The following is a 21,626-nucleotide window of genomic DNA, read 5'->3' on the forward strand; positions in this document are numbered from 1 at the left end:
TCAAATTCTCTAGTGACGCTCAGGCATGCTTTCAAACAGAAAATAAGATTTCTTAAGAAATAGTTTGGTCGGATGTTAAATGCGATTTCTAAAAACACACCCTCTAGCACATGCATTCTCTCATTATTAGGTTTTATAGGAAACAGATCATGGGAGGCATCTTCTGTCTCAGCAAATATCAGATCAGTTACATTAACCCAGCCGGTGCTAAATGCCAGTGTTCTTCCCCCCTCCGACCTTATTTCCTTGCAGCTCTAGAAGTCTAGTCTTAAACACTGGTAGCAGAATAAAACGTAAATGACTTTGGTTAAAAATTATCACTTTTTGGCTTCTCATCAACCTAAAAAGTTATTGTTCTTTTTAAAGCAAAACCTCTTTAAATCTCTGATAATAAAAGATGCAGGAGAGACTGCTGGTGTGAGCAGACAGGCACAGAACGGCTACTGACACTGACCTATGGCTATCAGGTATAACCCCCATGACACTCCTGAACAAAAGGCTATCTTATCAAAGTTGCCAGTGGTCCCTGAATGTAAGTCTCTATATAATCTCTCCTCTCGTCCCAACTCTAAGAACAAAACTTGAGATCTCATCCTGTTTGTCTTCCGGGAACATCTGCAGGGCAGCAAAGCCCGGTCTGGCTCTGAGAATTTGCATGGTTTATTGGCATTTACAATCTTGCATCTCCAGCTACACTGGCCAGGAATGTTGACTGAAACCCGGAGAAAGTCCCCATACTCTCTGGAGGAGATTATAAGAAAGCCCTCTGTGCCTTACCTCTCAGGCTGAAACTTCTTCCCAGGGACTAAGTCGGAAAGGAAGGACTGATTTCTTTAAGCAGGAGCACAGCAAGAGGGCAGGCAGGCAGGCAGCCTAATACACACTGCTCTATTCAATAAAACTCCAGACCGCCCTTCCTTAGCCCCTCCCAGAAGTCCATGCTAAGTGAACACATATCCCCTATGTTTACAGTCGGCATCGGTGGTATGCATTGTCCTGTAGTTTTTCTAATAGGCAGCCAATGACGACACCCCAGCCGAGGTGGATGCAGCCTGCGTGTGGAGATGCCTGTCATTCCCTAGGCATGCTCAGGAAATCACTCATCAGAAAAACCAAGACCTAAAAAGCTCTGAAGCTGCGTGCAGGCTGCCAAAACCAGCCTGCTACATGCCCTTTTTTGGTTATCCTTAGCAGGGCCTCTGGAAGTGAATCCATTGTCAGGAACAATCATAAGAAATGTTAATCTTGGAGAAAGAGGCTGTCTTGTAGAACACAAATGGAACTTTAAAAAAGAAAGCACGGTCCATGAAACTTAAACTTAACAGTCCGTAAGTTTACTGGGGTGGAGGTAGGGAAGGCTTTTTAATTGAGGGATCCTTGATAGCGTATTTCTTTTAAAAGTAGTTGTACATACAAAATGAAGTTAAATTGTGTATGTAATTTTAAAGCCTGAAATGGCTAGGACTCAGGTCTGATGTACAGGCTAGATTTCAACGTGAAAGAGGCACAGCCTCCTAAAATACGTCTACGTGTGTTATAAAAACAACTAATAAAAAAAAACTTAGGTCTTTTTTAGTAGGTAATGTTTGCCAGAACAAGTGTGCCAGAAACTCAGCCAGGCAGGGTCCTATGGGCTTGGCTATCCTCATTGGTTTTCCACAGCACCTTTCTCTCTCCCTCCCCCTCCTCTTTGTTTATTCAGATTTGGCAACAGAGAGATATTGCTAGAAACTGAGCACAACAGAGAGGGTATGAAGGAACCCAGCACCTGCTTTGGAGCTGGTGTAGACGGATGCATATGCCCACAGAGATGACACTGATGTTATAGTGACTTCTTGAAAGGACTCCACCCAACTCTTCCTTGCGTAGGATGTGTGCTATGAGAGGGTCAGAATTAGGAGATGCTGAATTAAAATGAAATTAACTAGCCCATGTGTATATATACTCTGTGGTCTTATACTTCTCAATATAGAATTCACTCAATTAGTCGATCAGTGCTTAATTCAACAGCAAGAGACTATGAGCACTTCCTATTTGTCAGGCCTGGGTCTAGGTGCTCTAGGTGCTCTGCCTCATTCATTACTGCTCTGTGTTTGGAGACTGTTTCATCACTGACCAAGAGGAGTTCAAATATTTTCCCTGGCTAATTACAAGTCCAGAAGCATGGTCTTCAAAAATCTTAGGTTTTGCCGTATAAGCCTTTCCCTATTTATGAAGATCCAAATTAGAAATGATCTCTACTTAGGAAAAAAGTCCCTGCCCTTTGTGCCTCACTCAGAAGGCTTGGTAAGTGATTGACCCCTATGGTGGCTTCCTTCCTCAGGCCTGAAGCACTAACAAGTTACCCAGAGACATCTATATCAACCTACACTCATCTTTTTTGGGGGAAGGCTACTCTGTCCCCTCTTCCCAACTGCTACTGCAGCACAGACTAAAAAAAGCTACAGCAAAGGCTGCCAGGCAGAGGGAGAGGTGAGCTTCAGGCATCCCAAGTTAAAACTCAGAATGCACTTTCCCAGGGAAGCAGAATAAATAATGGCTTGTGGGAGTAGGACAGTCAATGCTACATTTCAAGTACGCTGTGGTTCAACCAGGCATGTGTGGAACACCACTGTTTATAAAATTGTTCCTATGGGAAAATGTTTTCTGATCCCAAATAAATGATTTGGAAATAAACTTCGGGAACACAACCCATTTGGGCTGCTGGGGACAGGTTGTAAAGATAGAATAACACTTCGTAGTCTGGTAAACTGCTGAGCTTGAAGACACTGTAGGGCAGACATCAGTGAGTTCTGAAAACAACTCAGCTGGTGAAATCTGTGTGAAGATATGACCTGTGTCCAGAGATGTTTGGCGCCTGTGATCTCTAGGCAGTATGGACCGTAACTCAATGCAATGAGGCCTGTTTTAATGTGCTGCTTTCCATGGCCACTGCTGATTATATCCTAAGCAGCATTCTCCCTGCTTGTTTGAGTAATACCCTTTGGTTGAGCAGCATCAGGGCATAATTTGCCACTGATGAATAAAATAAGTACCAGCTTTCCAGAGGAAAGAAAAGTTGTGCTATGAATGGGGAAAATATTATCAGCAGGAAACATGGAAAGGACATGCATTTTGCATGGTTTTTAGGAGATAAATGGCTAAATATTTTTGGATTATGTCTTTAGAAAAGAGACATATGTTTCCCTAGATAAATTCTGAATACAGGGTTTTGTGGATGAGCAATCATTTAGCCTATTTTGTGTATTTGAAAATAGCCTTATTGTACAGGAACTCTATAGTTGGAAGAATAATTTAACAAATTTCATGTAATATACACCATGATACAGAAAAATTCTTTTTTCATTGTCCTTTTACTTTTTAAAAAATAGGCAGGAATAAAAAAGAAATGAAAGGGAATAAAAAGAGAGACAAGAGATATATGTTGCCAATCTCTGCCATGGGAAACTTTACTTGAATAGTATTCACTTTTTCCAGAAGTCATTTGTAAATGACACTAAAAATACAGGATTTATATAGGAAATTTCTGTGGAATTTATTTCCCACTTGGATCATCCCAGATAAAGAACAGCTTGCCTAGCATAGGATATATCTACCTGATCAAACCATAACAAATCTAAAAAGACATTTGGAAACATCTGGATGATTCACTGTATTTTTTCAGTTCCAGCTGAGTATTTGCGATCATGTAGATCAGTAGTAAGCAGTTTTATTTTGCTAGTGTGTCAATTTGGGAAAAGTAAAAGCAGGCCATACTTTTTTCACTCAAAATTAAAATCTCTTCATTGAGTTCCATGAAAAATATACATTCTTCCAGCTTAAAATATCTACTTTATTGAATTGAACAGATACTTCAAACATTTTAAAAGACAGCAGAAAAACGCACCCACCACCAACACACACACCTTCTGTTCCTCAAATGAAGTATGTCCAGAGACTCAAGTTTAAAAAACAATCAGATCAGACTGGTAGATTGTTGATACCAAAATTGGACAACAAAAACAGTAAAAAAAGAAAAGAAAAGAAAATTAGACTAAATGTACTTACGAACGTAGATGAAAAAATTAGCATATTGAATCTAACTGTGCAAAGAAAAAGAAGACAAGCCCAATGCTGTGATGGTCAAAATCTGAAAATCTATTGACATGTTATACACTACTAGCAGTTTAAAAGTTTTTAGAAAAATAGAAAAAAGAAAAGAGAAAGATCATCTCAATAGATAAAAAATAATACTTGGTAAAATTAGTAATCACTTATAGAAAAAAAAGCTCTTAATAAACTAGCAATAGAATCTTTATAAACATAATGAGAGACACTTAACCAGAAATATAGAGCAAACATCACGCTTAATGATGATATTTAAAAGTATTCCCGGTACAATCAATGAAAAGACAAGAAGGAATACTATCTCTTTTACAATTAAAAAATGGGCTGGAAGTCCTAACCAAGACAAAGAAATAGAAAAAAAGATATAGGAGCTACTGGAATTAGAAGAAAAACAAATGTCTTTATTTGCTATGACATGATTATCTATGTAGAAATTTCAAGAGAATCATCAAATATATTAGAACTAATAAAAGAGTTTCACAAGATTATTGGAATCAAGTTCCGTATGCAAAAATCCAGAGTTCCTGTAACCAGCCATCTTTCATTTTAAAATATACTGGGAAAATATGCTATTCATATTACTAACAAAAGTGTGCACTAGCTGGGAATAAATGTAACAAAACATGTGCAAGAATATTACAAAATTTTTATTTCCTGGATTTAAGGACATAAAAGGCCTGCCTAAATGGTGAAATATATCACTTTTATAAATGGCAAATCTAAAAACCATAAAGATGTAAACTCTTCTCAAATTAACCTATGCAGTTATTATTCCAACTAAAATCCCTAAATGATATATTTTGTAGAACTTGACAAAACAATCCTAAAAGTCATATGGAAAAGTAAAGGTCTAAAAAAAAGGACTAATATATTTATAGGGCAATTCTAATTAACACAAGACAAATAGACCAATAGAATAAAGTAGAAAGCCTAAAAACAGTCCCAAGCATTTATGGAAACTTTTAAAAATAATAGTGAAGGCATTACAGATCAGGCGGAAAATGGTGGACTATTCTATCCATGGTAAGGTTACAATTGATTATGTGAAAATAATAAAATTAGATTCAGAATTCCCACCCACACCCAAAGAAACTAGACTATGTGAAAAACAAAACTTGAAAATGATTAGGAAAAATTGTAGGAGAATATTTTTAAGATAGAGTATGGCAGGATTCTTAAATCATAAAAAACAAAATGTACAAATGAAAAGACTGAAAAATTTTGAGGATACGGTTAAACTCCTCAGATCAAATGCACAACCTTCATTTATTTCTGCCTCTTTCCCAAACCTCATCAAAATAATAATAAAGAAAGAAAAAGTCATAAATAAATCCCACAGGGCAAAGACTGCTGGAAAGGAATCAACATAGTCCGATGTCAGCCAAATTCTGAAATATGGAAAATGGATGGATGGTTGATAATTGACTTACCAGAGATGAGAAACTGAACTCTGGCCCTGTAGAGCGGAAGGCCGATGGACAAGAAAGAAGCCGATTCAAGCCTCAAAACCAGGAAAAACTCAGGATTTGGAAGCTCTGGGAAACTCTGAGGGTGAGGGATGGAGCAGAAAAGAGGTTTGGTTGAAAATCTGAGTAAGGAACAGTTAGAAGCCCAGATACTCCTCTCCCCACCCCACCCCCCAACACAGATGCACACCCCTCCTTCAACCAGACAGAAACTGGAAGTTTATTTTCTGAAGAGAAAGGCTGGCCTCAGAATGTCAGGCAAAGCAGTGGACAGAAAAGATGCCATGTGCTGAAAACAGACTTTGAAATGAACGTCTGCTCAAGGAACACTGAGCCCCGACCCCTCACTCTGCGGGGCTCCAGGACTCTCACAGTCAGGTTTGTACTCCACAGAAAGGAAACTGGGGGATTCCACTCCAGGGAAACTGGCATGCTCACGGAAAAAAATCTAAAGGCACAACATCTGAGGAACTCCGGAAATGTCTGTCTTAACACCCAAGGCCCTTTTGTGAACTGTGCACAGGAACTTTCAACTGGCTGTTTAGCATCTTGCTCTTAAATACGAACATCAAGTTAAGGAAAGGCTCTGAAAGAGAGATTAGGACAACAGAAAAAGGAAACTCAGAGGAAAAAGAGGCAGGGTGAGAAAGGGAAAAAACCTTCAAGAAAACTATAATTACCATTTAACTTCAAGAAAACTATAATTACCATTCTCAGAGAGATAAGAGAAGATGCTGTAGCCACGAAACAAGAGAAATGTGCTGTAAAAAGGTATTTGCAGGGAACAGGAAAGAACTGTTGTAAGTGAAAAATACTATGAGAGAAATTTTTAAAAATTCAATTCAAGAAATGGAGGATAAAGTTTAGAATAATCTTGCAGAAAAGCAGAAGAAAAAGACAAGATGGAAAAAAGGAGAGAAAAGATAAGAACGTTAGAGAATCAATCAAATATCCAACATCTGAGTGTTGCAGAAAATTGTAGGAATGACATTACGAAAGAAATAACACGTTAAAATTTCCTCAAACTGAAGGACAAAAGTTTCCAGATTCAAAGGGCCCACTGGGCATCCAGTACAATGAACGAAAACACATTTCATTCTGAAGTTATTAAGTTCTTGAGATTATATGCTTCAAAGGGGGAAAAAAGTTGGGGTTGAAACTAGAAACCAAGAAGCTTCGAAGAGAAGGATCAGAAAATAGAGGATGCAAACCCATGACACAGGGGAAAGTGGTCCCATGATGATGGTGAAAGAAAATTCCAGGACAATAGCTGCTCAAGAAAACAATCAGTAGAGGTTGGAGCAGAGGACTCCAGGAAGGATATTTTAAGAAAAAGACAAGTAGATAGATTACCTGATATATTCTTGGGGAAAGCATTTATGATAGGTACATAGGAAATAAGTAAATATAAGATTGAGGTCATTATAATTTCAGGAAAAATAAAATATTTGTATGAGAAAGGAAAAGTGGTTATTGTACACTATATAGTTCAACTGTGAGAAAAAATTTACACAGTCATAATTATGTAAACACTGCATATTGATTTCACCAAAACAATGATGATGTAATTAGTTTCAGAGGAGAATGAGCAAGAACATGTTAGTAGGATGGATGATGGTAGACAAGAGAGCTAAATCTTCATTTTGCTTAGCAGGAAATCAATAATAAATGTCTACTATTGAAATTTTAATAAATAGTAGAATTAGTATATTGTTAGGAATACGAAAGTAAATACCAACTCCCCCCACAATAGTTCATTCATTCACTGAACAAATAGTTATTGAGTGTCACCCACATGCCAGGGCATGTTCTAGGCATTCATTGTGAACAAAATACATTTTGATAAAGGGAGACAGATAAACGCATTAGCTAATACATAAATATGTAATATCAGGCAGTGGAAAGTGCTGTACAGAAAAAATAAGAAAGTGTAGAGGAAGAGAGGAAATCAGGAAGTCCTCTTTGAAGAAGTTTTTCAATAGAGAGGTGAATAAAATGACGGAGCAAGCAGTGAGAATATATGAAGGAAGGACATGCCCAACTGCAAGCATAGCAGGTGCGTACTAAAGAAATAAGAAAGATTTCAGAGTAACTGGGGAGAAGTGACCACCAATGGCAGATCAGATCATCCAGAGCCTTATAGCCATGGTAAGGACTTTGGGTTTTGCTCTAAGTCAGATGGAAAGTCATCGGAAGATGTTGAGCAGACAGAAAAAAGTCACTCTGGCTGCCCTGTGCAGACTAGGCAGAGAGACTGCAAGGGTAGAAGCAGGAGGGAGTTGTTGCCTCCTCATAGGCAAGAGGTGCTTCCTTGGACTAGGGGAGTTGTGGTCAGGGGACTGAGAAAGCACTGAATTTTTGGACACATCAGGACTCACGGATGGTTTGGATGAGGGATGTGAGAAAAAGAGAGGAATCAAGGATATCTCCTTTCATGGTCTGAATAACTGAGTGGTAGTGTTGTTTAATGAAATGGGGACCACTGAGGGAGTTATAAATTTCAAGGAGGGGTGGGAATCATACTAGACATATGTTAGGCATATTAAGATGAACAGAGGCTTCCAAGTGGAAGTACAGATAGGTCGTGGGATGTACAAATCTGGTGTTTAGGGGAGAGGATGAGGCTTGAGATATACCCCTGAGAGTCATCCGTTTATAAATAGTATTTTTAAACCAGGAATAAGTTACCTGAAAAAATGATGCAAACAGTGAAGAGAAGGGGTGTGGAAACTGACACCCCACTTAAAGCCCAGAAAAGGAGACTGAGAAGGAGTCATGGAGAGTCATTGCTTAGCGGGAGGATCAGTTGCAGGAGTGCGTGAGGTGGATGATGACTGCTTTTTGTTAAAAGCCACATGTATTATTTGACTTCAAAAATAATGTAGTTTGTAATAGATTGGATTGTTGTAGCCAAGTATTCACTTCCTCTTTGACTGAGATTAAATACTCATGTCCTTTGCCTTGTGTTGTTGCAGTGCTCTCAGTAGGAGGACTTGACCTGGGATTTGCTGTGAACCATGGGATGTGGCTGAAAGTGATGATGGGCCCATCCCAAGTGGAGGCTTTAAGAGGCATCACATTTTGCTTTTACCCTTGAGTGTCTGCCCTTTGCCATGATAACAATGGGTCCCATGGAATGGGTTGAATGGTGTCCACCCTCCTCCCAAAGATATGTTCATCCAGAACCTGGAAATGTCACCTTATTTGGAAATGGGGTCTTTGCAGATGCAATTAAGTTAAGAATCTCTTGAAGAAATCATACTGGATTATCTAGGTGGGCCCTAAATCCAATGGCAAGTGCCCTTATAAGAAAAAGGCAGAGGAAGATTTGAGACGTACAAGTGACAAAAGAAAAGGGGCTGTGAAAGCAGAGGCAGAGACTGGAGTGATACATGTACAAGCCAAGGAATGCTAAGGATTGCCAGTGACCACCAGGAGCTAGGAGAGAGGCATGGAACAGATTCTCCCTCAGCACCTCCAGAAAAAGCCAACAACCCTGTCAACACCTTGATTTTGGACTCCTGGCCTCCAGAACTGTGAAAGAATAAATTTCTGTTGTTTTAAGCCACCCAGTTTGTGGTAATTTGTTACAGCAGCATAGGAATCCAATACAGCCCAGATCGTGGCTGCTCTTTAGCTTGAGTCCCAGAAGAGGAGACACAAAGAGCTATGTTGGGCCAGTGAGCCCAGCCAGGACCAGCAGAGTTGCTACTGACCAAGGAGTAAGAAATAAACGTTGTTATAAGCCACTGAGATTTTGGAGCATTTTTGTTTACCAAGAAAAAGCTAAGTAATATCTCTATAGAGTAAGAATTAAACTAAAGAAATTTAAACTAAAGAAAATTTGGTTACTTCAAGATGTAAAAATTTCTGTTCAACAAAAGCCACCATATACAAAGTACAAAGACAAGCCAAGAGAAGATGTGCAATGTATAAAACAAAGGATTAGAATCTAGAATATCAAAGAATGCCTGAAAATCAATGGAGGCGGGTGTGGAAGGGAGAGAGAGAGAGAGAAAGAAACACACACACACACAAGCACACAGAAACCCAGTGAAAAATGGGAATAGGATATAACAATCCACAGAAGAAAAAATGCAAATGCCAAAAACCGTGAAACAATGCTCAAACTCATTAGTAACCAGGAAAATGAAAATTAAAACTTTGACACCAGTTTACAGCCGGCAAATTGGTAAAGGAAAAGACATTTAATTTTGAAAAACTAAATGTTGTTGATAATGTGTATACATTTGGATAAGAAAGTAAATTGGTACATTCACTTTGCAGAGTGATTTGGCAATATCTAGTGATGTTTAGCATATGCATTCCCTGCCTAGCAATCCCATTTTTAGGTATATCCTCTTGGGAAGCTTTCATATTATTTAGCAAGGAGACACATAAAAGGCAGCTCTTTATACAGTATTGTCTGTAATAGTAATATCATTGGCAAAAACCCCAGCAGCAATTAGTGGGGGAGAGGCTATATAAACTATAGTGTAGAGTGGAATACTACCTAGCAGCTAAAATGAATGAACTAGGTGTATTTGATCTCAAAAACAAATTGCATGAAAAAAAAGCAAGTTGCAGTTGGAATGATTCTATTCATATGAGTTATTTATGAATACATATAATGGTAGACTAGAACCACACCAAATTCAACATAGTGGTTGCCCGTAAGAAGGGAGAGAAAATGGTACTAGCCACAAAATAAAGAACTTGAAATTTATTGACAATATATAAAAGAAGATCTGAAGCAATTATGACAAAACTATTACATTTGTTAATTCTGCAAAGCATGTACACAGGTTTTGTACTATCCTTAAACTTTTTTTTTTAAGAAACTGCTGTACAGATGAGAACTCTCTCCCCAGGGCACTAGTATCCGGTCACCTATGGGACACTGGGAAAGGCTACTGCCCCTCTTTGTCCTCAGACCAGTGGTGCCCGTCACCAGGGTCAGCCTGACTAGCAGGGAGAGGGGACCTGCCCTGAATGCGAAGTCCTCAACTTAGTCACACATTTGTATTAAGGCTTCGACACTATAGAAGCAATAGTTACCCTTAAAGGGCTAACACCTTAAGCCATAGCCTGCCTTAGTGCCTGAATGCCAATTTTTTTATGAATAGGGTGTGGCTGAAGTGAGAGCCTGCAGTGCTGGGGCAAAGAAGAAAGAGGCGCTGGTCTCTCGGGGCACCAGGTGGAAGAAGAGGGGCATGGTTGTCTGGGATAAGGGTGAGGACCTGACAAAATGGAAAGAGTGTGTGATCAGAGAAGATCCAGTGTGGATGGAAGAAGGACCATCTGAGACAAATGTTATCTTCCCCTACTTCTACCCAACAGGACTGGACAATTCCCTCCGTCTCCCACAAGAAATCTCTGTCTCCCTATTTCTTGAGCTTGGGAGGATAATTGATGGCTCTATGGTTTCCACTCTTCCCTCAGTCATTTCTATTGGATTTGCTCTACCCTCAAAGAAAGCAAAAAGGTTACATTCAAGAGAAATTCCTCCTGTCACTCAGAGCTGTAACTGGATTCTTCTCAGATAGTTATTCATTCATTCATTCATTCAACCAACTCCTGAACACCTATTACCTGCAAGGCTTAGTGTTATGTTCTGTGCCTTCTATAGTCTTGTAAAAACCCTGCACCTGCCTTTAAAGAACCACCGTTCTGATGGGGAAGCTCAGACAAGTACACGAGATGGACGCCCAGATGGCAAGTTCTAAGAGAGACCCCCTTGCTTCGCATGTGTTTATTCAGCTGTATGTGTTTCCTCTTCCTGTCCCAGGCTTACTGAAGACTGTCTGAAATCCAACCAACACTGTGTGGTGAGACCTGGTGTCCTCTTTTAACCAGAAAATATATCTTCTCTCGTTTCAGGAAAAAATAAAAGCCAATCTCATAATTGGCTTTGCATTGCAGACATACTTGTGAGGGGTGCAAATAAGAAAATATTTAAAATATTTGATCTATTTTGGGTGAGGTTTTGTAGCTTTGGCCTGACAGAATGTCATCTGAGAGGCAGTGATTTCTCTTGGGGGGCAGACTATTTTTAAGATCCAAAAAAAAGAGAAAACATATTTTCAAAGAGATAGTTGAGTCTGGTACTACATGGGGAAAGATGGCTGTTTTGAACAAGCAAACTAGCTATGTAGCTTAGATGCATCTAATCACTGATCAAGCTCTGCTGGGGTTTGATCTCACTGTACCACCGAGAGGGCATATGTGAGACCTGAGATGTCTCTGCAGCCTCACACGTCTCCTTCACACAGGTTGTCCAGCCACACCTCACCTCATGCTCTCTCGTGCTCTCCTCTTTCTCCACTGGTCAGTGCCCTCTGTCTAAAAACATGTCCAAGCCTTGGGGGAAAATCATCTTTGGGTCTTGCTTCTTTTAGCTTCACTCCTCTCTTTTCTTTCGATGTCAAATTTCTCCAAATAATTAATTTATGATGCAGTCTCCCTCTGCCCCGACTCTTCTTCCATGACTTCCCTTCTTCTTGGCCCCTGGACATTTTGACTTCAGCCCCCCTCTTCTGAGCAGTCCTGTCTGTGATCCCTGAGGAGCTGAATCCTGTGCAGTCCCCCCCTCAGCTCCCAAGCCCTCTTGGCTCTGTCTTTGATAGCCCCTGCCACTGGTGTCCTGACTGGTGTCTTACCTCTCCGGCCTCTCTGATTTTCCCACTTGGTCTTTCTTTTCCTACAACATGGCCATTCCTCCATACCCAGGCCTGATCTCTCTCTTAGAGAATAATAATATCTACTTCACAGGGCAGATGTAAGAATTAAATGAGATAAAATGTTTATGAAGTTGCTTTGTGAACTAAATGCTCATTTATTTATTCATGAAGTACCTTCCCCATACTGAAACTTTTCTCAGTCCTGTATAAGGTACTGCACAGCCTCTTCCCGTAAAGGGGTTTGCCTTTTGCTGGCAGACACAGGCTCTCACAGAAACAAAGTAAAGTGGGCAGGTATTGTCAAAAAAATTCTGTACAGTGAGGGTCACACTGAGCTACCAGAGAGGGAGAGGTCATTTTTATCTTAGTGGTTTTTTGTTTTTGTTTTTTTAAATCTCACTTGTTCTCATGTTTTCAACAATTACCTCTTCTGATATGAAAAATAAAAATACATATTTAGCCCTGAACTTTTGCTTTCATCATGAATTTCCTTGCTCAGAAATCTTCAATATCATCTTACCACTAAAAGGATAAAGTCAAAACTTGGCTTGGCATTTTACAGTGATCCATAATCACCCTCTTCTTGCCTCTCTGCTGATTCTGACACAAACCACTCCCCCTCCCAGTCTGACCTGCACCTCCTGTCTCAAGGACTTCAGTCATCTTGCTTCTCCCCCTTCACACTTACCTGAGCCCCAGACCCACCAGAAAGCCATCTCTAAAATCTCAGCCCTCAGTCAATAGCCCTCCTCAAATGAACTACAGAACCTGCTGTCAGACCCATTCATTTTCTGTTTATCCATTACTGACTTATTTGATTTGATTTGGATTTTTACATCCTAGATTAATTAGTTAATGACTGATTAATCAATTAGTTATTTAATTAATAGTTAATTAATTCATAATGAACAAATATTTCTAGAGTGCCTGCTATGCCTTGTCAACTCTATTAGGTCCTAGTGATGTAGTGGTAAACAAGGCACAGAACTTTTAAAAACAGGGGCCATATGTAAAATTATGGGCCATATATTATGCTCATTTTTATCCCCCCTCCCACGCTGACTTTGGGGGCCAGAATTTGGAAGTACAAGCAAACCAAATAGTAAGATATCTTGACAAAAACTATTTATGTTCAACTGTATACAAACTCAGGATCAAAACTGAGAATTCAAGTCAGTGCTTGGGGTGTGGTGAGTGTGATTGGGTCCAGGCCAGGAACCCTGGAGTCTTGTTGGGACAATCCTGATTAAGAGGTGCAGGTGGCTGGGGGAGGGGAACTCCCACAGGTACATGAGTACCAGGCATACCTCAAACAGAACTATCCATGTATAGAATTCTGGGGACACTTGGTTCTCATGGTTCTTCTGGAAGGCAGGGAAGTAATAGTCATAATAAAAATTACAGACAAATGCGTATGACTAGAGTTGATTTAGAAACTAGAGTACCAACTTACTATCTTAAAGTTAAAATATAGCCTGAGACAGAAAACTGAGGTGGCCATTTGAACCAAGGCTCCTTTCCAATGGGCAGCTCACCTCAGGACACAGAAGGGAGGTATTAGGGAAAGTTTTGACCCAAAGCCCAAGAGGCTGGCCAATTTGGAGGGATGATCTCACTTCATCTCTGGTGGCTGATAAATATTCCTAACGAGGAATATTTCTGTCTGAAGAATAAGACCCCATTGCTGGGAGAACTTCTCCTAAAACAGTACTGGAGGAATACTGGCATATTCTTCTTTCCAAAGCTCTAAAACACCAGGCTTCTCTTTGCCTGTCCTACCATCTACATTGCATTCTTTCAACTTATAGATCTCAAGTTTATGTATTATTTTTAATTGACTATCTCCTCATGTTCTATAGGAATCTATGTTCTTAGAAATTATCTCCAGAAAAGGACCACGTCTATATCTGTTAATCACTCTGTTGAATGGATAATTTCTGGAAAGTTTTCATTTAAATTGATTATTCACAGTCTGTCTCCTTCTCTTTCTCTTTCTCTGTCTCTGTCTCTCTGTCTCTCTCTCTATATATATATATTTATACACACACACACACACACACACACACACACACACACAAGCAAGTACTCATCTCTGTATCCTACATAGTATAATACCTAACACAAAATGTTATGGAATGAATGAATGAATTTTAGAGAATTCAACTTCCTATTATCATTCCCAATTTTTGGGATTCTTCTTACTTTGGAAACTGTTAGCTAGGAGAGAGTTCAGCAACTCTCCCAAGCCAGCACTCTAACACTCTTCCCTTCCCTTGAAGAAAAGCCACGTTAGGGATTGGTCAAGTTCAAGCAGACTGATTGGGCTAATTTTCTAGGCACTAGGAGCTAAAGCCTTAGAGCATATCTATTTGGGGTCAGATGCTCCGGCTTTTCCAGACCAGAGTGTTAAGGAGAGCTGGGGCTGTCCTCAGGAGAACACCCAGCCATTCATCACCTCTACTCCCTCTTTACGTACTTCCTCTCCATTTTTCTGGCTGGTGGGCTTCGCGCTAGCCTTTTTTCCTCAATGGAGTGATAAAATCCAAGATTCAATTGTAGATTCAATTGTAATCCAGCCAATCTCACTTGGCAGTTATCCTGAATTTGGGGCCAGGTCTCCAGCTGACAGGTGAAATGCTACTTCACCCGACACTGGATTCTGTACATCATTTCTTTTGAGAAGCTCAAAGAGATGGCTGCCTGATGGTGGGGGTCCAGTTTGGGTGTTCCCAGGCACCTGCTAAATACCATCCCTTTAAGATAGTGTATAAGCTGCAAAGACCTGGTTGCAAATATTTCAAAAGTAATAATAAACCAAAGATACAAATAACGGTAACTATCTGTATCTATCTATATACAAACATAGATTATGTATTAATTTATTTACACATAAATAATGTATTAATTTACTTACATATAATGTATGTACTAATTTAATACAATACTATATTACTCAATTTAATACATCTATTATGTGTTAATATATTTAATGCTTGAATATTATAAGGACATTTTTAATACATTAAATATATTAATTTATAAAACAAATTATTTATTATTCCGTATTAATTTATTTAGCACTTTTATTCCAAATAACCATTCCACCCATGTTATCATCACTTTTATACATCCGCACAAAGCTAATTGGCAAATGTTATATTTACTTATGGGAAGCAAAGACAGGTTAAGAACCTGCCCTCAGAACACAGAAAGAGTACAAATCACAAGTTAAGCAATCTTAATAAGGCATTTAAGCTGTGTGAGTTTTAGTTTTCTCATTTGTAAAATAGCTGCCTTGAAGAGTTGATATGAAGATCAAATAGATTAATAAATGTGAACATGCTTTATAAACTGTTAAAGAAGTACTTAGCTATGAGTGATTATCATTATCAGCACAAAACTGAGATTAAAACCCAAGCGGCCTCCTGGTTGTCAGTTTTATTTTTTTTTAACTTTGAGTTAATCTACTGCAAATTTTCTTCCTATGAGATCTTGACTCGTGATAGACTATGGAACAGTGATTTTAGCCGCCGCAGAACTTTTTCTGATACTTGTCATTCCAAAGAAATTGGTGGAATTCCACTGTGTGCAGAGAGAAAAACACTAAAGTTTTTCTTAAATGTCGGAATAAGATATCTTTTGGAAAACTGGGTTGGGGAGAGGGGTGGGGGTGAGGAGAAGCAAAAATAAAACTTGGTGTTGTTCTCACAACATCCTATTATTTCACTTCTCCCCACTGAAGGCAATGATCCTCTTCTGTTAACTGTGCATTTTGTGTATTACATGCCTTCTTCCAAAGTTTATAAGTATCATTTTGTGTGCATGTATTTCCAGCCACATGGGGATATGTCTAATCCAGTGTCCCATGGGGACTTTTAAACAACCCTTGATTTGGGGAATTTCCATTAACATCAGTTTCATCTGTGTGAAAGGCCCTCAGGCTGGAAGAGAAGGGACTAGAAGAGGGTGCTGAGCTGAGTGACAGATAGCTGACTGTCTTGTGGGTTATTTTAAGTATATATTTCCAGGAAGAGAATGCCAAGCTCTATGTGAACTCGATTTTCTCACATGTCAACATGAGAATAGCAATAAAGGCAGAATCCTTCCCAGCATCCCTTTGAGAAATAATAAATAAATGTGATAAGAAACTGTTTCACAAAATAAAACAGACTTTGAAGTAAAAAAGCAGCCAGCCAGAATTCCACACGTAGCTGGAAATTGTTCCACATTTTAACCATTCCTGTCAGTCTAATGGGTGGCAATCAGTAACCTTTCCACCCTCACATTCTTACAATTGCACATACACATACACACACGCACACACACTCAATAGGTGCTATGGATATTTTAAAGAAAGGAGAGCTAACTTCATGTGTTTATAAATATATTTGGACTCTTATCCCAAATGATCAGTTCATTTAAAGTTTAAACTTATGTTAATTTTCATTTATATATATTCATTTATATATATAAATAAAATCAAGTCACGTCAATACGGCAGTCATCCCAGTTCTAAAATGAGATGGTTAGACTAGAAGATCTCAAGGCATTTTCAGTTCTAAGAATGTATGAATCCAGGATTTTTGACTTTGACCTTGCGTTATCTTACACATGCTTTAAGAAAGAAGAACAGAGTTGCACATGACAGTCTGAATAAGCCAGTATCACTCAAACATAACAGCATATGCAATAGCCCGTAGGGCAGTTTCTGGTTGGGTAAATGTAGGCTATGCTTGCACACTGAACAGAATCTCTGTGCCACAAGTTTGACTCCAGAAGCAAACCTTCCATTGTCATCAAGTAGATGATCATGCATTGTCAACAGTCCTAAGCCTTGTGAGTGAGTAGGCCATCATCCTATATGGCCTTTCTAAAAGAGTTTTAACTATACTCCATATTTTAAAAATAGTCACAAAGGAGACTATCTGAACTCTTTTAAGAAAAGTCCTGATAAGAACTCAGATCTGGAAACTGCTAGAAGTCTCTAGGCTAATTTAATGAATAACGTTTGCAGTATGTGGAAGCAGGTCTTCAAGGGACACAGAGCTGCAGAGTCTAGGCATCTACAAGTCAGTATATAGCAGATAGCAAGGTAGTCAGAGCCAAGCAGCTCTTTCTAATTAGAAAACTATAAGAGAATGGGGGTTGGGGTGGAAGGAGGACAGTACTGTGTACTGCACAACTCCAGAGGGAGTCATCCCCACTCTATTTCATGTAGATAGTGCTATCTGGAGAGAAGGGAGAATAAAGTACGTACAGTTTTCATTCCATTGGTCCATATGGAAAGCAAATATGGACAATAAGATTTATACTTCAGGTTGTTTATTCTTTTAACAAATAACCAAATAACTAAGTCTTGGATTTAAATAAATCCCAAAGAAAAGAATTAAATTGACTCAAAGTTTTCTGGCTAAGAAAGCCAGATTCAAGCCAAGTTCTAATATCATACATTGTAAAGCAATGAGAGCAAAACAGCAACTCTGAAGGAAGCAAATCAGTAAAGTGCCTGGAAAAAAGTAATCATAATAATGCTTTTTAAAGTTAAGCCTGGTATTAGCTTCAGTCATCCTGCAAATGTGTATTTAGTGCCTACTATTTGTCAGACTGTGCTATCAGATGCATCCTGCATTTAAGGTTCTCACAGCCCCATGGAAAACTCAAATGTTTTTATCTTTGCACTTTTGTCCCAAGTGATCAATTCATTTAAAGTTAAAAGATATATTTATTCATTTTTATTAATTTACTATGTATGTGGTTAAATCAAGTTAAGAGTTTTCAAGTCAAGCACAGTACTCAGGAAGAAAAAAACAAGTTGGCTGCTTAGCTGGGCACCAGGATCTTGTGTATAAGCATCATGTAAGATCCACCAGTTCTAACTATATATTTATAAGCGTATCTAGACAGGGGTCTTCAATGTAGAGGCTTTATAAAGATGACAAACAAATTATTGAGATTGATTGACCCTCCTTTCAGAAGTGGGAACTCCATATAATTTATAATACATAGTTTACTATAACATCAAGTTGTATACTATGAATTAAAGCCAGTATTGAGTGGATTTTTATTTTAATCTCAACTTCTCAGTTACGAATAGATAGTGATAACCCTAGTGTAGCTAAATGAATACTTTCTCCAAATATTATTTTAATTGTAAGAACAGAATGCAGAGCCCCCAGATGGACTCAGGAGTATAGGGAAAAAATGGTATATAATAAAGGTAGTATTTTAGATAAGGGGAAAGGATAACTATCAATAATTTGTTGGAACTATTGGTTATGGTTGTCCATTAGGAAATAGTAATGTTTAGGTCCCTATTTCATGTCATTTACTAATAATTTTCAGATACATTAAAGATACAGGCATAAAAAGCTATGAAAACAATCAGAGGAAATACAGGAAAATGTTTTATTACCTTTGGTAGGAAAGACCATTTTAAACAAGACTGAGAAGGCAAACAACACAAAGGAAAAGACTGATAGATAGGACTAAAAAAATAAATTTGCTACTATGAAAAATAACACAAGCAATGTTAAAAGACAGGAGACAGATTAAGGATAAAATGTTTACATAATTCATCACAAACAAAAGACTAAGAACTGCCAAGTATGACTGTGTAAGCTGTACACTGCACACCACCAGGGGAAGCCATTCATGTAGACTACAATGTGAGTGGTGTCCCTGAAGTTGCCTTGATCAAAATCCATAATATTTAAAGCACTCCTTATCAATAAGAAGAAAAGATCAATAAGTCAACCAATGGAAACGTGGGCAAAGGATATGAAAAGTGAATTCATAGAAGAAGAAATACAAGTAATAGTAAACATATACAAAGATGTTAAATCTCACTTGCAGTCAAAGAAATGTAAATTGGAACAATAATGAAGCATATTTTCACCATATCAATAATGAAAAAACATTTCACACCAGTAAAGAAATACCACTTCAGATTGACAAGATTTAAAATATCATTGTTGGCTAGGACATAGTGAAACGGTATTCTCTTGCATTCCTAGTATGAATGTGAAGTATGAATGTGACAATACCCATTTAAATTAAAAATGCATATACTCTGTGACCTAACAATTTTACTTCTCCTGATCTAAAGAAAGCTTCACTCACACATACAACCTATTCATTGCAGAATTTTTTGTAATCACATAAATTAGAAACATCTCATTTGTACGCAGATAGAGTTTAATAGTTGAGTAGAATGAGATAGATCTATATGCAGTGAAATCAAAGATCTCCATTACATACTGTTGGGTGAAAGAAGTAATTTTCATAGTGATACATATGGTAGGATACCAGATATAAAAAACACACTCTCATATACACACATTAATCAACTTTATAATATATTATATAATTATGTGTATTATATAATTATATGTATTATATAATATATACATATGTGTTTGTATGTGAATGCACTAGAAGGACTATACCTCAGTTAACAGAGGTACTTCTGGGAGCCAACTGGGATTAGGCATGGAAGTCAATAGTGGGTTTTAGTTTACTTTCAATGTTTGAATTGTTGAAAAGGAGGATATATGTGTTATTTTATTGACATTTTAAAAAATTTACACTTCCAACAATGTTTGCGTAATTGCCTCATATTCTCCAGCAAGTTGTAAGACCAACACTGAGTAAGGATATATATCAAAAATAGAAGACAGCAAATGTACTTTAGTGGGGTAACCTGAATAGATGGAGAGAAGTCAGGAGAAATTAACAGTGATGCCTTTATTGGTGACATTTTAGCAAAGGTTATCATAATATCCTACCCAGCAACATCTGTGACTGATACTAGTGCCATGTTTGTAAATGTAAAAAGTATACTAGTAAAGAATGCAAAACAAGAAAAAATAAAAATAAAAAATAAAATAAATAAAAATAAAAAATTTACACTTCCATTCTGTGCTTGTATCTTGAGACAATGGTACTATTAAAAAGTCATGAAGGGCTTCCCTGGTGGCGCAGTGGTTGAGAATCTGCCTGCTAATGCAGGGGACACGGGTTCGAGCCCTGGTCTGGGAGGATCCCACATGCCGCGGAACAACTGGGCCCGTGAGCCACAACTACTGAGCCTGCGCGTCTGGAGCCTGTGCCCCACAATGGGAGGGGCCGCGATAGTGAAAGGGCCACGCACCGCGATGAAGAGCGGCCCCCACACCGCGATGAAGAGTGGCCCCCGCTTGCCGCAACTAGAGAAAGCCCTCGCACAAAACGAAGACCCAACACAGCCAAAAAATAAATAAATACATAAATACATAAATAAAGTAGCTATAAAAAAAAAAAGTCATGAAAGAAGACATGTGGCAGTACTTTAAAAATGACAGTGGCAGTTATACAAGCTAGAGTAACCAACACTTCCTGTGCACTCCCAGATTTATCTAAAGAAGACTGTATTACCTGTCATTCATTTTTCTTCCCCTCTTCCCTTTACAATGTTCCTCCTTACCACATCTCAGGCCCTCACTCAGGAACCTGGCTCCTGGCCACCTGGGGTTCTCGCTCCCTTTGTTGTGACTTTCTTGGCCAGGATTCAAATCCAAGCTGGTCTGATTCACGATTGCACCACTGATGTCTCCTACAACAAGAAGACTACTATCTACATAGATAGGCTTGACCTCATCCCATCCCATCCCACAGAAGTCACATGCTGAACAAATTTATTCAGGACTTAATACCTGTGGAGAGGTCCCAGCCTCCTGCCCCAACTGGGAAAGCTGAGTCAGACGCCTGCCTCAAGTCAGTGCAGCTAGAGGAGCTTGCAAAGGCAGCTGGGAAATCAGGAGGCTAGAGTATGCAATAGAGGGGATAAGCACTCAGAAGGAAAATACAAATTTCTAGAGTCAGAGTAGGCTGGGGAGAGCCTAGCAGGCACTTGGGAATTAGAAGCATGAAATTAGAGGCAATAGATTCAAGATGATTTATAGTCAGGGGCTAATGCTACAAGGCAGGAGAATAGAGTGTGAGAGGAAACAAGGCAGCAACAATGGGGAAGAGCCTCCCACTATGGCCCTATTTCACATTGTTGCCAATGGACTATGCCGTAGCTCTCATGAGGGAGGAGCCACTCTGGGCAGTTGACCTGAGTCAATGCTTCTCACCTGGTTTGCTTTAAAAAAACAACAACAACAACAAAAAACTAGCAATGCCTGGGCTCCATTAACATTTCTTGGGTAGAGTCAGACATCAGCAGTTTTCAAATCTCTCCAGGTGATTCTGCAGGACTGAGATGCATTGCCCAGGCCCTACAAACTTGGAGTGGGTAATTGGTGGCATCTGGCACAGGTGAGGGTGGAGATTCCTGGGAATCCATTCCCTACAGAACAATTATTTCATTACTCTAGTAAATGAGATGATACAC

At 38.8% G+C, this 21,626-nt stretch overlaps 1 protein-coding gene across 7 annotated transcripts in view; it reads right to left on the minus strand.

Annotated features, from left to right (window-relative positions):
* CALD1 (caldesmon 1) overlaps window positions 1–1,092 on the minus strand; it is a 180,672-nt gene extending 179,580 nt beyond the window's left edge. For 3 of the 7 annotated variants that reach the window (XM_059933325.1, XM_059933322.1, XM_059933320.1), the window contains exon 1: window positions 778–1,092. The gene's annotated coding sequence lies outside the window, so the exon portion shown is untranslated. The remainder of the gene's footprint in view (window positions 1–777) is intronic. The other 4 variants (XM_059933330.1, XM_059933328.1, XM_059933332.1 and 1 more) reach the window with 2 other exon arrangements.
* Between the last annotated feature and the right edge of the window lie 20,534 nt (window positions 1,093–21,626).

Source organism: Balaenoptera ricei, chromosome 9, assembly GCF_028023285.1.
Source record: "Balaenoptera ricei isolate mBalRic1 chromosome 9, mBalRic1.hap2, whole genome shotgun sequence".
NCBI lineage: Eukaryota > Metazoa > Chordata > Mammalia > Artiodactyla > Balaenopteridae > Balaenoptera > Balaenoptera ricei.